Raw genomic sequence first — 12,885 nt, 5'->3', positions numbered from 1 at the left:
TTTACATTTAGCATGACATTTGGCCGGCTGTCTTGCGACGGCCAGCCTGACATGCGCAGTGTAAACCTCTCCGTCCAGATGCATCCAGCAGCAGGTACAGGCACACAGTGCCTGTAGGAGCATCGAGGCAGTCGGCTCCAGCCAATCCAGGCGCTACTCCCATGCTGCTGAACATTATCTGCAGCATGAGGGCGGCATCTGAATTGGTGCGGATAATCCAACTAGCTCAAGCTTCCAGCACCGAGGGACTGAAGCAGAGGACAGGAGGAGGCGAGCCTATGGAGTGGATAAGCACTCTCTATGCTCGTTCTACCGATTACCGTTATTTTGCTCTTTCTGGTCGTTTTTGACCTCTATTTTACCTGTTTCTTCTCGTTTCTTACCTTTATTTTGTCGTTTTTTCTCATTTCTGACCCTTAAATATCTTCTTCTTTTTTATTTATTTTTTATTTATATTTTTATTAAGTTTCCATCTATACAGTGTCTCAATGCAGTAGTGACAGCAGTTACATTTTGCACATTCTCATTAGTTCTTGCTACACAGACTCAGACAATAGTGTAATTCCCTCTGCTAAGAATCTGTTTACAACTGGTATCTGGTGCTAATCACCCGCACTGTATTTAGATATAAGGATACATCTCCTAAAACAACTCACAGCTGTTCAGCTATAAAATGCCCCCGCCCCCTCCCCTGGTCACGTTGGAAGCATCTCCCTGCCCCTTGTGTCCTCCAAATAGTCATTAGCACCCTCTTAGGTACATTTCTTCTTCTTTCTGCCGTTATTTTTTCCCGCTTTGTGACCTTCAATTTGCCTCTTTCTGCTCTTTTCTGCTCGTTATTTGTCCTCTTTCTGCTTGTTTATGACCTTTATTTTTTCTATTTCTGCTAATTTCTTACCTTCATTTTTCCTCTTTCTGCTAGTTTCTGACCTGCATTTTTCCTCTTTCTATACAAATGCTCATTGATTAATTGCATGTGATTGCACCCACCCCTCTTGGGGGTTACCAGCCGCCTCTGCCCTAATCAGCTGCTCTTTCATTACAGTGGGTGCACCCATCAGAAATGTATGAATAAGGCTTCATGTTTTCCGTTCTTACTGATTTTTACAGATAGATACAGGCAGAAAACAATGTGTTTCCTGTCTGTATTTATTTTTAAAAGCGGAAAAATACTTAAAATGGTGCTTCTTTTGAGAGTCTCTCCATGCTGTCTTCCATGAATTCCAGACACCAGCTGAGCAGATAGACAGCATGGAGAGTTAAAAAACAGGATGAGATTTCCTTAAATACAGACATATATGCTAACAAATATTTGTAGTATAACGCTAAAATGTATCAGTGAGAGTAGCCTTTTGTTATTTGTGGCTGCTTCATTTACTAAACCATGGCATGCATCCATGTATGAGTGCACGTCCAAGAGTTAAATAAACGAGGAAATATACCATTTTACAGCTACATTTATTGTCAAACACAAAATATTATGGATAAATACCAATGAGTTGGCCCAAAAATTAATATGGATAAATACAGACGGAAATGTTAAAAAAATAAACACCATACAACCTGGAGCCCTATTTATGAGCAGGGCCTGCCTATACCAAAATACCTGCTCCAAAAGTTTGTGACTATTCAGTGTTCCACAATCCAAAAACCTGAGACTGTGGTCACTAGACCGTACTTCAGCGAGAAAGAGAGATGTTTTTAAGGATAGGGGATACACTCTCCCTATTTGATAGTATAATACTATAAGGTATCCCCCGACCAGGAGTATCTTAAAAAACTGGTGTTTTAAGAGTTACACCAACCTTTTTGGACACCAAATAGTTTTCTTTATTAGACCCTCACCCACTCTATTAGTGGCCTGCTTCATCATTGGGTCTCATCCTTTTCCCTAACAATTAGGATTGACTTAACCATATTCCAGGAAGTACTTTAGATATAGATACAGCCAGGCATCTTGCAGAAGAATAAAAATACCTTAAACAACCAAGGTATCCCTTTAATACTGGTTGTGTTGTTCAGGTATGACTAAAAGCCAATGTGTGAAAATCACTGGGTGACCTGATGCACTGCACGAGTCACTCTGAAAGAGTGTACAGTATCTTGAACATTAAACAATGCAATATAAACAACATTAAGTGGTAATATACAATTAAACAATCATTAATCCACTTTTAAGAAATAGCAAGTAGTGTGTAGTCTTCCACCATTGTTTTGAAGCTTTTCTTTATTGAAAGTTCGTGGAAATTCTTGAGTTTCACAAAATAAAGGCTTGCAGGGCCTTTTTCCTGATGCACGCGTTTGAATAAATATTGTGTAACTTAGTTGATTAGCTGTTTAGTTTTGATTCTTTCAATTAATTGAGTGCAGTCTGGCTGCTTCCTTTTTCATTTTTAAAAGCCAATGTGTACTATCTTCTTGTGGTTGCTTTGTTCACCCTAAGTTGGCAGGGTATGCTCAGACTTGCTCACTTTGTCACCGGATTCAAGCTAGCCTGGCTGATGAGGGGTGTTACCCCGAAATCGGTCCCAGTATGCTTGTTTCCGGACCAGGGAACACCTGGCTTGGCAGGTCGGGCTGGACTGTTCCCATTAGGCACAGGGTCAGGACTGATTTGCATATGGCTGGGTCTGAACTGGGGTGGCGAAGTGACCTAAAGAACAATGATGGATTCAACCCAGATCTTTGACTGGGGGTGAGTGTCTGAAAAGTTTCACCGCTCCGTCCATCATCTTGTGTTTGCTTTGTTCGCCCTAAGTTGGCAGGGTATGCTCAGACGTGGGTCCTTTGCTCACTTTGCCACTGGATTCAAGATAGCCTGGCTGATGAGGGGTGTTAACCCAAAACCAGGCCCAAGATGCTTGTTTCTGGACCAGGGAAGACCTGACTTGGCATTTCGGGCTGGACTGTTCCCATGAGGTACAGGGTCAAGACTGATTTGCATATGGATAGGTCTGAACTTGGGTGGCGAAGTGAGCTAAAGAACGATGATGGATTCAACCCAGATCTGTGACTGGGGATGAGTGTCTGAAATGTTTCAGACCCTTGTGTTTGCCATGGGCATTTAATGACCCTATTACCCTGTTAGTCTATCAACATGTTTTAACCCTCCATCTAATAGCCTGTTGGGTCTAGGGCTTTCATCAGGACAAGTGACCTATATTTAAAGTGCTCCCATGTCCCGGGCCTGAAAGTATTCTCAGGATCGAACCGATGCTCTATGTGGTCCACCTCTCAACAACCCCAAGTCTGGATATATGTACACACAGACTAAAGGGTGGTTAAACGGGGGAAGGGAAGGATGGGGACAGCAGGGAGGGAGACCTGGAAAGGAAAATACGTAGCCCAAGAATACAGGGGGTGTTGAGCTTGCACCACTTATTATCATACAGAATGCTGTGATAATGAGGTACCAACTGAGGCTCAAACCAGACTCTCTGTCTAGACACCCCTGTGGAGGAATACAAGAAAGTCATAAAATATTAGGAATCTGCACACAAGGAATCGCACTCCAATTGTCAGTAATATTCCAATGCAGCAAGAACAGTTAGCACCAAAGAAAACAAGAAGAGTTAAGTCTCTCTCCCCGTTATGTAATAGCACTCCAAACAGAACTGAATAGGATCCCCTATAACAGTGAATATCTCTGAGAGGTAAAGACTTTCCCCCACATGAACTTAGAGACTGAGGAAAGTTCACCAACTTAAGGAAATCTATACCCTCTGAAATACAGGCAAAAGTATGTACAAGTATTCAGGCCAAATAAATTGTCTGAATCTTTCCCTCGCAAGAACTCTGTGATAGTGCTCATGAGCTCAGCCAACGAAGGGAAAAAATGGGAATTGCCCTCTCCGGAGGAATCAGAGTCACACAATGGAGTACTCATCCGAACTAAGAGTCCAGAAGAGGTAAAAGGAAAGCGGTGCACAATGCACCCTTACCCGACCATAGGAAACAGGAACTGCGGCCAAATGGAAGCTCCAGCAAAGCGGAATAATCATCAGCGTCTTCTCCCCGCCGGCTCGTTATGTCCGCATTTCTGCATCACGTGAGACGCGCTGAAGACGCAGCGTCTGACGCAATGCGCTTGCCGAGGCTGCCGGGAATTGTAGTCTTTTCCCGGTTCAGCGCGTGCATGCGCGACTGTGTCCACCGTGACCCCTATCATCCCTTGATTATTGTTGAGCCCACCCTGGTTTTCAGGGGCCAGGATGAGACCCTCTGATGCAGCATGCCACTAATTGAGTCGGTGAGGTGAAGAAAATCATTTGGTTTCCAAAAATCTGGTTGTAATCCATAAGACACCAGTCTTCGATGGTACTCCTGGGTGTGGGATACCCTTTAGTGTTATAGTGTTTAGTGTTCCAACTGTGTTCCTCTGTAGAAATTGGTACCCTGAACATTAGCTGAGGCCAGTTTCTCCACTCAACCAGTCCGCAAAACTGTGTTCAGTAACATCTGTTTCCCAGAAGAGATGACTTTAGCCCAGACACATCAGACAATCAACAATGAGAGGCGCTGTCCAGTTTCCATTCTTATCCATCAGTGGCACCTCTGTGTCGGTTGGGTTTCCAGTGATCTTGTGGGTTGGGGATCTATTAGGTTCAGGCAAAGACTGCTGCAGCCCTGGACCCCAGAACTCGAAGAAACAGTGAAACTGGGCAGAGATCGGCTCTATCCACAGCACCGTAGTTATATTGTGGCAACACATTGACTTCATCGTGACTACCATGACATCAACTAAGATTGTTGGTAAAAAGTTGCCGCACTATACAAGAGAACAGTCACCGCAATATAATAATTCTCTTAGGTAGATTTTTTATATGACATGCTACACCATACATGCCAACATTTTGGAAGAGTAAAGTGGGAAATTTAAATAAAATAATCAGAAGAATGTATTTCTCCGATTGACTTCTATTGCGGCCTGCATTGAGTCCATTGGCATGTGTGAGACCTGCAAGTGTGCTGCTGCTGCAGAATCAGATATCTGAAATGCAAATATAAGTGTTTCCCATTCCTGTCGGGAGCACAGAGAAATCGCTGAGGCAGGCATAGAAAGCGAGCCAAAAATGTTGTGCACTGGCTTGCAGGAGCAGGTTACTGGCAGTGCATATTCCGAGTAACTCAAGACCACTCCCTGCCATCTGAAGTGTGACGAGGAATCGGGTTTCTGCCTACAGGAATCGGGAGGCTGGAAACTAGCCTTGAAATTGGTAGACTCCCACCTGAATCTGGAGGGTTGGCATGTAACACTTTTTTCATAGCTTATTTATTCTGCAACCGTCTTGCCCAGAAGCAGTGTGCTAAAATTCTTACAAAGGCAATTTTCAAACATATGTCCACAGAGTCAATTGGTCTATAAACATTTGCAGAGCGGAAGCAGTCCCTGAGAGTCTGCTCTCCGCTGTGCAAGTGGCAACTGTGAGGATCTGGTGCAGACCGCTTTACCACGGATAGCTGCATGCTCGCCTCCATTTGACCACGTATCAATTTTTTATGGTGGGAGGAGGTATTTCAGCTTCTGACCAGTCGACACATTGTTGCAAATTCGTTTGCAGAGATGGAGGTCTTCTGTGCCTTTCAGGCTTCAACGTCTGCATTTGAAGACATTTGAAAACATTCACAGAATGCATCTAGCCTGATTAAGTTTTATAATCAATCAATTAATCAAAAATAGCTTTATCCGATTTAAAATGTAAATCATATAAACACAGTTTATAACATACAATTACAAGCAAATAAACATAAGGAAATAAAAAGATTAAAAAGATTTTCGATTAAGTTTTAATACCAGGACTCATATTCCACATTGTTTTCCTTGAGTTAATAACACATTTCAAGTAAGTAACCGCGGAAGGGAAGTAGTAAACATTTCATTCTTTAAAAGTTGTAAGGCCAGAAATGCTAAGCTACATTGTCTCAAACCCACATTTTTTTTCAATCTGCACTATCAATCTTTTTCTTGGGAGAGAATAAAATGTATAAAATAAAAGGATGTGCATCGTAGATTGTTGTGATAAGTCATCGCATGGGCAAGCATCCAGGTTTTTGGACCAGTCATTTAGGATTGGGAAACTTGTACGTCTATGAAAAGACCCCAGGCGGAAACGAGTCTGCAACAACTTATCGTTACTCCCAGATACATACACAAGGTAGGGCTGAAGACAGTGACATGACATCAACAACTGATTTTCCAGGACCATAGGTTTAACAACTTCTTGTGAAAATCTAATTGACTGTAAATGAGCTAAACAGTCTTCTTTTAATGTTTTTCTCGAAATTGATACAAAACTATCCGGCCTAGCAAAAATATTCAGGATGGCCAATATCACTCATGAATTTTCTGATGTAGTTTAGCCAGGGGGTAGAAGACACCCTATGAAGCATTAAATTGTTAATGATGTCCCGATTAAAACTGGTGTGTATTAATGTTTACAACGTAGAGCTTTGTATGCCTGCTTGACAATGATTCAAAGATTTGTCAAAGTGATATACTCAGACTGTTCAACCACAACATGTGTGCATGACTCTACAATAATATCCATGGCTTTTTACCGCCTTCTGTGATTAAGCAGCCACCAGCCACTCTAGGTTATTTAGTGATTTTCAGTTACATAGACTATCTGGGGAGAGAAGTCTCCTTTGAAAGGACCGAGTGAAATTTGATGTGCTTTACTGTTATTTATTTATTTTTTATTTTATTTGAAAAATGTTATATAGCGCTGGCTAGACCTGGAGGTATCAGAGCGCTTTACATGAGGATCAGTGAGTAATTACATAGACAAGTATAGACATAGGAGAAAAGATAAAACATGAGATTACACAATAAAGTGAGAGTATTAGCGCGTATACATGTCTTATGGGGAGTGAAGAGGTAGAGGGGGAATGGTAAACGGGGGTAGGGAATGCAGGTAGGAAAACGCAACGGGGAGGCGAGGAAAACGATATTCTCCCAGGGAACCTCTCTCTGGCTACAGGCCTCACCCTGAAGGAAGAGGGATCCTGGCAGAGGCAGCTGGGCAAAGGGAGCCGTGATTCAATTATAGTCATGAACAGGCATGTCACGTGGACGCAAGATATTTCTGTCTTGCTCCTGCTGAGGGGTGTGGGAGCAGCAGACAAGACTCCACGGGGAACACACACCCTTATAAATGAGTTTTCAGGCAAGTGTTGTAAGTCCTGTTTCAGTGTTAGTCACCTGGCACTGCATGTGTGCGTCTAATAGATTTGGGAGCCGGCTTTGCTCATCCTTCCTGTAACGCGATGTGATCCAGACAGTTGTCTTTGGGATAAGACCATTAATGTGCGCAGGTACGTTTGTGTGCCTTGCTTCTTTGTGGGTCTTAGACGCCCCAATCTGAGCTGTAGAACCAATCTGCCCTGTACTAGCCAGACTATAATTATTTGGCCTGCCTCAGGACAAGACCTACAGCTGGTATGAGGCGGGCTCACATAAGGTTTTCTTTGCAACCAAAGTGTGCCATTGTATTGCTTGACAGATGCAGGTTGTAGTGGCTGCCTTCTCTGATTAGTGTGGAGTCTGGTATTCTGAGGCTTCTGTCAGGGTAGGATTGTTCCAAAGGGCAACACCTTGTGTTGCTCTATTATATACTGAGCAGCACAAATCACGCTACTTTTGCATTACCGGGCACCTCCTTTGCATTGGTGATTCTTCTTTTTATTCTTAATTACAACGTTTTCAAACAAGATGACAAGTATTTTCTCCAGCTTCGGAGTCTTACCTGCTGTTAAAGACATCCTTAAGGAGGAAGAAGAAAGGGGAAAGCCGTCCATTTCAAAGAGGCCGAAACCCAATATAAAACGTTGAAGAATCAGACACTAAATAACATTTTGTCTCTGAAAAAGGATTATAAGTAGGGGAGTTTGAGACCCCATATGTTGTCATCTGCCAAGGAGCCAGATGGGCTGTGCGAGGAAGAGAAGCTCTGCAAGACTTCTGCCTGTGACCAGGATTGGGGGCTCAGGCCTGCCAGTCTCCCAGCTGGTGAGGGGACATCACGCATGGAAACCAAGATCACCTGCCATGGAGTCTAGAGCACCAGCTCCAGCCTGCTCACAAATATCAGTGTGCCCTGCGTTGGAAGGAGCAAGGTCTGGGGGGGAGCCTAACTTGAGAACTTCCTATGTGAGAAATATGCTCATGCACCAATTAGGCCGTAGCCTGCGTTCTGGATTGTTTTGGTGACCCCCCGTGTGCCAGGAGGGGCCGCAGTGTGCAGAGACGAGGAGCGAGTATTGTGTGGAGAGTGCCAGGCCTGCACAACCTCATGGTAGGTGGCCCTGGGTGCCAGAGAGGGGGCCACCATGAACATCAACAGCAGGTCAGCGTGACCAAACTTGCGAGTGCTGTTGTGGTGACCCTGTATGCAATGAGGGGCTGCCAGAGACACTGAGGCAAAGGGTACGGTCTTCGCCTGGGACCGTGAAACTGCTGCTGTGAACAAGGCGAGTCCGGCCTCTGTACTCTGAACTGCACCAAAGGAGACCTGAGGATCAAAGGACATAGCCGGAGTCCCGTCTGAGCACTGAGATCAACCCCTCCTCCCACAAAGTCAAATATGATTTACCATGCGATCACCGGAGTATGAACAACCCCGATCGCTAGAACCAGCCAGTAGCGTGGCTCGGAGGAGCAAGCCTGCACCTGATGTGTGTCACCATACGCAGCCCGACTTTGCTGACCTCGAGCAGGAGTTTGCTGCGCCACAGAAGGGTTCTATACCACTAGAGCAGGTAAGCCATGAACTGGGCCTTTAGGGCCCTGTAGGACATTCTGCCATCTGTAGTGCTACCCTCGACTCTTGTGACTGAACTTCCGAACAGAGAGAGCTCTTGAGTACAGCTTTATAGTTTACATTCAAGGATGTGGTCACCACTGAATGAAGAATAACATTGAACCCATTGCACTAAAGTTAGGATAGGGAGTGGCCTGACAGCTACCTCAAGGGGGATTGTGTAATTGCTTTTGCATGTTGTTTAACTCTGCATGTGTAGAATTAGAATTAGAATACTTATTTTATATAAAAACAAGTATTAAACTGGACATTGATTTATTGTTTTCGCTAATTGCATGCTGAGTTATGAGTTGTGTTCACTGACCTGCATCTGAGCTCCCCCGAAGAAGCCATGAGTGCTCGTTTCACTTTACCGAACTGAGATTCAGGTGCAGAAGGGGTGCTTGGCTCAGTTGAGCAGGATCCAAAGTAGGTCGGGCACTGGGACATCTCTAGTAAAGGCCTCAGCAACCACAGGTGAGCCCAGTAATTCCTGCTTGCCCCGTGGCCCTCTGAAAAGGGTTCTGACAACACAAAATGTAAACAAAAAAAAAAAGAAATAGTGTACTTTCAAGTATCTGTTTTGCTGGCACTGTAATGATGGCACTAAGGTGAAATAGCTCAACATCCTCACACTGAAGAAAATATTATAATTAAATATGACAGTACAGGTAATTCTACTTTCAGTCTTTACTGTTTGAAATGCCCATGTATCATAGGCTACATATGTAAACCAGAAAACAAAATAACTCTGTTGACAGGACATATTAAAAATGAAAAATCTGGCATTACAATCATTTATCTAAGTCTGAGCATGATGTCAGTCCTCTGAGATTTCTGATACTAGAACTCATATCAGCATAGCTGATGGGAGGAGATCCTCCTAACAACGATATCACAAAGAGAGATTTACCTGACAAATTGTGTACAAGGGCTTGAACAAGAAAGTGGAAATGACTTGTTTTGTAACCTACATCAGCACAAACAACAATGTTTCCTATACCACCATAGATCAAAGATGGCGCCTTTATAAACTTCAGTCACAAGCCAAATTACAATTTGAGAATTAATTCCTGGGGAAGCTGTCTCCCTGTATGCACCTGAGAGGAAACATTTTGCCTGTAAACAGCAAATAAATGGTGACGTTTTGATATGACAATAAAACAATTGGAAGCGTAAGGAAGCTTCAACTAATGGAAACAATTTGTTTCAAAAATGGAAAATGGAGTAAAGTGGGCATAATGGTTGTATTAGGGGAATCTTGGATCTCTCCATTTATTGCATGGCCCAAAAACAGCAGATAGAAAGTAATACTGTGAATAAACCACATGTAAATAGAATGAGAAATGATAATACACATCAAACAATGAAGGCAGCTGAGATTTGCAGCTACACAAAACTATTACTGCAAGGGAAGATCACACAGCTGAAGTAAGCTTATATCAATATGATCAACATGCCCAAAAAACAGGATATACAAAAGGATGGCAGAACTATCAATTATCTCTATCTGTGGTTCTCCATCCACTACAGGGCCTCGAAGGCATCTGACAGGAAGCAAAGCTGCCTAGAAGCCGCTGATAAATAATTTTAGAAAAATTAAAGTGAAGGCAAGATTGCTTCCTTATGGACTGCCTGCGGATCCTCCATTGATATAAACTTGATCCACAAGGAAAATTGTGGACAACAACTTTGGTCACTAGCACTCAATGTCCCAGAATACATCTAGGCACAAGCGTCATTGAGATGATGAAATAAAGGAAGGACACTTCAGTCTAGGGGAATATTTGCCTATACCTGGCTGCTGCAGTGAAACCGGTTCTGGGTTGCTTGTTTTCGGGTTAAAGGAGGTCCTACCTTGGCAATTTGGGCTGGGCTGTTCTAATTGAAGCAGTGTCAAGTCTGATTTGCCTATAGCTGGGTCCAAACTAAGGTGGCATGGTGTGCAAAACAACAGTGGTTTGGGATGCGGCCCAAGTAATTATCAGTGATTGAGATTAATTCAAGCATTCCGTCCATCACTGTTTTGTATACTTTACGATGAAAGGAACAGCACTGTATGCAGCACCTGATGAGAGTTAAATTGAGGATATAAAAGTAACTGACCTGAGAACATTATAAACGTACACTGTGAATTTCATGGCAATAATCTGTTAGGACAAAGGCCACCTAAAGAGTGATGTTGAAATGCTTCTTGGTAATAATGTTTGTAAGCAAACTATGACTGTTTATTTTGAAACATGGAGATGAATTTAAAATTGGACACATATTTGCACACAAATAGATTTTTGGAATATATTTTCTTCATTGTGGTGAGCCGGGGGACATTTGCACAGAATTTCTCCACATGGTTTGAAAAGTATTTAATGCAATGCTCAGAGTAATATAGGTACAATGAACTTCTGGCCTCAAGGCATACGAAAATGGTTCTTTGACTGCTCATATTTGGTGGATTGACATTACCTCTTGATTCACATGTTTAATGAGAGTTTGTTAGCTTGTGGTGTAGGATAAGTTCTTGAGAGAACCCGACAAGCTATTTACACATTGTAGTATTTGGGTTTAAATTATGAACACACAGATTGTAAATGTAAATTGCATTATGGTGATCTATTTGTATTCTGAGCTCATGAGCGCTTTGATGTTTTTCTTAGTCACTTAGAACATTTCCTGCTGAAGGGCCACATGTCCTGAAAGGGATTAGTGACCGAATTAATCATGCTAACGCGAAATGTTTGTGTTAAACAACTTTTTTTTACAGTGTTTCAATACTTTAATTGTGGTTAATCCACACATTTGATTACTCATAAAGAACTAAGGCTGAAAATATGCCTGAATAGATTGCAGGTGTGAAATATTTTTACTATCAAAGAGATGGTGTCTTGTTGGACACCTAGACACACTTGGTTCACTGTTTGAAAGGTCACACGCTCTGCCAAGGACTAAAGTGTAGCGCTTATGACATGGAGGCCAAAGTTTTTGAGTATCCAGGTAAATGAGCTGGATTTTACAAAATCATGAAGTTACCAATGCCAGTGACTCCAGGTTAAAGAAAATGTGGTCCATTAGAAGTTGAGTCCTGCCGACTGAGGAATGAGGGATCTGTAATTCTGATTCATTAGTTGATTACTCATTTTCCTCCATAATTTCAAACAAAGGTTTAATGTGTTTTCAGCAGCCAAAATCTCTGGGTGAAATTAAGCGATCTGCAGTGTTCTCACAGATCTCCGATTTAGCTGGAAACTGCTGCTACCGGCCCCATCGGAATTAAAATGCCGTTCCTAAAGAGGGCTATTGAATGTGGTATAATGTCACATCATGGAGCAATATTCCCCCCTGCGCAGTACTGTGTGTATTACAGTCATTCGTTTAGAATGTAAGCTGGACACATTGTATCCACAATTAACCTTTGATCCTCTTCACCCATCAGTTTCAATCTTTTGTGAACTTCCTCTTGCCCTATTTCGGCAGCATCCCAAACTCTCTTCTGTCCAGCCGCAGTTGATGTTAGCTTTTCTTTTGGATTAGTTTGGCATATGACACATTTTTTTGTGTTAACCGCATGCGCGCTAGCGGTTTTCCCGCTGCGCGCTGCGTTTTTCAATTTACCGCGTTACATGACGAGCTCAGCTCGTCATCAGCGCACGGCACGTTACGCTCATGACGAGCTGAGCTCGTCATCAGCCCCGAAGGGGTTAAAGGAGTCCTCAGATTTTGTAGTTACCAAAACTGTCAGGAGGTAAAGATCCTCTGCTACCACCTGCTTCGCTCAGTTTATGTATTTGAATTAATAGAAAACGTGAAACAAAAACAATATTAAAATAAATTACCAATATGATGACTAAAACACATTATAGAGCTGCCATTTTGGAAAATGGCGGTAGGATTGCTCTGAGGAGTTATTTTATGTCTCAATAAGACTACTTGACCCCCAAAATCTATGTTTTGATGCCAAAATAAAGTATATAGGTGTCATGGTTCCTGAAATATCACATCATCGCTACAACACATCTGTCATTTTGCCAGGGAGAGCCACACAAATTACTTGAGCTGCAAAATTCACAAATTTCTCAGGTTGCATTGTGGA

At 42.7% G+C, this 12,885-nt stretch overlaps 1 protein-coding gene across 1 annotated transcript in view; it reads left to right on the top strand.

Moving 5' to 3' along the window:
- LOC144768670 (serine protease 53-like) overlaps nt 1-12,885 on the top strand; it is a 199,703-nt gene that overhangs the window by 26,763 nt on the left and 160,055 nt on the right. The gene's annotated exons all lie outside the window — the stretch shown is intronic.

This window comes from Lissotriton helveticus, chromosome 7 (genome assembly GCF_964261635.1).
Source record: "Lissotriton helveticus chromosome 7, aLisHel1.1, whole genome shotgun sequence".
Lineage (NCBI taxonomy): Eukaryota > Metazoa > Chordata > Amphibia > Caudata > Salamandridae > Lissotriton > Lissotriton helveticus.
This window is presented reverse-complemented; position numbering and strand designations above follow the sequence as displayed.